At 34.0% G+C, this 3,569-nt stretch overlaps 2 long non-coding RNA genes across 2 annotated transcripts; both read right to left on the reverse strand.

Moving 5' to 3' along the window:
* Positions 1 to 722: 722 nt before the first annotated feature.
* Positions 723 to 1,553, reverse strand: LOC126601942 (uncharacterized). The gene is made up of 2 exons (XR_007615869.1): positions 1,422 to 1,553; positions 723 to 946 (listed from the first exon to the last, which is right to left on the reverse strand). It is a non-coding gene; the product is annotated as an uncharacterized LOC126601942 (long non-coding RNA).
* Positions 1,554 to 1,747: 194 nt separating this feature from the next.
* On the reverse strand, positions 1,748 to 2,469 carry LOC126601944 (uncharacterized). Its single transcript, XR_007615871.1, has 3 exons — positions 2,359 to 2,469; positions 2,042 to 2,208; positions 1,748 to 1,809 (listed from the first exon to the last, which is right to left on the reverse strand). It is a non-coding gene; the product is annotated as an uncharacterized LOC126601944 (long non-coding RNA).
* Between the last annotated feature and the right edge of the window lie 1,100 nt (positions 2,470 to 3,569).

Consider the following 3,569-nt stretch of genomic DNA (forward strand, 5'->3'; position numbering starts at 1 on the left):
GACATAAGGGAAATCTGAAAGTTAATTTAAGCGTATCTAATTAACTTGGGGTGTTGAGATTCATGGTTTATTGAAAAGCAATTGGAGATTGATTTGTATGCAAGTGTGTCATGTGTGGAGAAGAACCTTCTAGTTAGACCATTACCCATCCAATTTCCCAATTTCGTCCAAAATCTGTTTTAGTCTTTAATTTGTTTGTTTTACTTTATTTTCCTCCAAAACCCAATCCCCCTTTACTTTGAAGTGTTAGATTAGTTAAAATTTGTTTTAGTTTGTGTTTTTAAGTGTCTTGAGTCAAGTTTAAACCAATTTTCGTCCAAATAACTCCCTAGAGTCAGTTTTGAGTCTATTTGGTTGTTTTGTGCTGTTTTGAGTCTTTTAAGTTTGTTTTGAGTCTTGTGAGTCTTGTTAAGTGTTTTTAAGTTTATTTTTGTGTTTTTAAGTCAGTTTCAATTAGATTAGCAGTCTCTCCTAATCCCCGGTCCAGAACGATCCCTACTTATACATATACTACAATTGTCAAAAGAGGGTTTAATTTGTGTGCTTAACTTTTATCACATCATCCACTGATTTGGTGGATTAGGAGGTAGGGATCCAGAGAGAATCCCTTTCCTAAAAGTACCACTATACGTAGTCAATAATGGTTTTAATTCCAGTTAACACAAGCACGAATACCCGCGCTTTGCTGCGGGTTTTAAGAACACCGTTCAAGACAATACTACTAATATATAAATAAGTTTTGAATAAATCAATATTTACATGTCTGGTGTTTGAGAAGATAAATGAGCAACACATTACAGTGATCAAAAGATTAAATGCTGATTATTAGAAATAGTTCAATAGACTATGAACATGTTACAGAATCTTGATTTTCCTACTTCGCTGTTTCCGGCTCATCTTCATCTTCATTATGTGGAGGTTTTCGGTTTCAGCTAGTTCCTACAAACTTTGAAAAAAAAAAAAAAACCAAATGAACGTGGCATGGCAGAAAAATTGAGGTGGAAAATAAATTTAAAAAAAAAGTAATTAGAAAAAACAGAGAGCAAATGATGCTATCCAATGTACTTAATTTATCTTAAGTATAAAGACAGTTGTATATACTTCTTGACCAAATGAGATAACATCAAATTTGAATGAACTAATAGAGGCATTAATCATAACTTAGGTATTCATAGTTATCATTCTAAAGTTGATGACATACTGTAAAGTAACAGTTTATTTCCATTGGATAATTTGATTTCCCAAATTCAAAAAAAAAAAAAAAAAAAAAAAGAATACTAAACATTATTACACATCATCACAACATCCCGTCTGTCAAGAATCAAATCCAAAAGTAGAATTGGGTAAACAAATGAGATATTAGGAACATAGAATATATTGAGAATATATTGAGCGAACTTAATTCAAAATCTCCAATTTACCTGAAACATAGAATCACAAACCTCAAAGTATTCATTGCTGAACTCTTCTTTTTTCAGCAATTCTTTCAAAGTGACGCCAAATCCTCAGATATGAATCCAGTTCTTCTCTTCGTCTTTCTCTAATTGAAATTGAGTTATTTGGTGAAGTGGTGTTAAAGTTTACGTAAGTGTCAAAAATGAACTTCTTTGCAAGAGAATACAATAATTTATGATAAAAATCTTTAAGTCCCAATCAGCTCTTAAAAATCTAAATACGTATTTCAAACAGACCATGTCCATTCAGCTCTTAAAAATTGGAAGAAAAGATTTAGGTTTCTTTCTTACCCAAATCCACCAATTTGAATCAAATCTCTGCAGCCCTTCCAACCAAACGCAAATTAATACAACTCTACAATCAATAAACAAAAGCAAGTTAATACAACACTGCAATCAATAAACAAAACCCAAACTTTTAAGAATTAAAATCATCAAAAATTCAACAAAGAAAGAGAATCCAGAAACCAAACCTATCAATCAATTCCTAAAATCAACAGTAAAGAAAAAATTTCAATAAATAAGCATCTAACTCCACAAATAAACAAAACCCATATCAAATAATTCAAAAAAATTAATAGAATTACCTTCCAGGAGATGGAGACTCCGAGTAGGCTTCCAATAATGATTTGACCAATAAGAAAATAGTTGTAGGTCATGGGATATCACTTTGGGATTTTCATGGTTTACCTTTTCTTTCAAAATGGGTTAATACTTGATCATCCAATCCTCCAACCTTCTATTTCTCAATCTTCTGCAAGAGGATTGAAATCAGAACCATTAAGTTTTAGAAAAAACAAAATCAAGGAAAAAAATGGTGTCTCCTACTTCAAACGATGAAAATGCAAATATTTGATACCAATTATCCTTGGGACGTAAAAGAAGGCAAGTATGGACTGCTTACTCAAACTCAATTGAAGTTGAACAGGTCAGAGACAGAAACAGAAGCCAAGGAGGAGATATAAAGGTCAAAGCCGAATTTGTGGATCGGGCGAGTTCGAGAGCCACAAACAAAAACCTAAAAAAAAAAAAAAAACCGCGGGTGAGCCAAGTTCGAGAGCGATAGATTCAGATTTTTTTTGTTTTGAATATATATACAACTAATTTACCATTCAATCATATTAGTGGAAAACAATTAAACCGTAAAATTAAACCCTCCTGCTTCCTCAAAAATCTAAATTAATCACAATAGTCAAATTCCAAACAGAAGAATAACAATAATAATTTGATAATTGTTTGGTGAGATTATACAGAGAAAATCTTGCCTCGAAACCTGGTGGAGCTTCAAGCTGCTTCTACGACGATGTCGTTTTTGCCAAGAACAGGTTCCTGAAGCGAAATAGGGCTGAAAACGAAGATTGTAGCAAGAGCTACACTGCGATAAGGGGACTAAATTCTGGAAGCAAATGAAAGAGCCCTGCTTTTCCAACCTCCTTCCCTACTTTCACAGCTTTTTCCATCCCTGGATCCCTAGAAAATCACCAGATTATAAATTTCTTTGGCAAAATCTAAAGCAGGATAAATTGCTTACTTTCCGTAAAGAGGGTTATGGAAAATGCGTGAATCGCTAAATCATGAAATCATCCAAAAACCCTATATCATAGAAAATTGAAAATTGCAGGTAAGCAAAAGCTCAAGAATTTTACACAGAAGAACTAACTTTCAAATAATTAAATATATAATTACGGGAGAAACGATACCTGTGTATGGAGGTGCTTCAATGGAGGGGAGAGAGAGTGTGTGTGTGTGGAAGAGAGAGAAGCTCCGAAATCGGGAGGAAGAAGGCGCGAGTAGGTTTTTGGTTTTTAGTTACTTCGGCGAAGGAAGAGGTGGAAGATAAGTCGAGCTGGGTTCGTCTGTGAGAGAAAGATTTGACGGAAGTGAGTCGGTGAGAGCAGTGCGAGAAAGAAGCAAGTCGAAACATCGAGAAGGAAGAACCACGCGTCACCATTTTGTTCCCACAGCGTAGCAAACCGGCAAAGGTGGAATAACAAAAAAGAAGCAGAGGCAAAAACGGAATCACACTGTACTATGAACAGTGTTTCAGTTCATTTTCTCTTTTAGTATATATATAATTTGGATTTGTGAAACTTCACTTGAATACTTTACATCTCC

This window comes from Malus sylvestris, chromosome 15 (assembly GCF_916048215.2).
Source record: "Malus sylvestris chromosome 15, drMalSylv7.2, whole genome shotgun sequence".
NCBI lineage: Eukaryota > Viridiplantae > Streptophyta > Magnoliopsida > Rosales > Rosaceae > Malus > Malus sylvestris.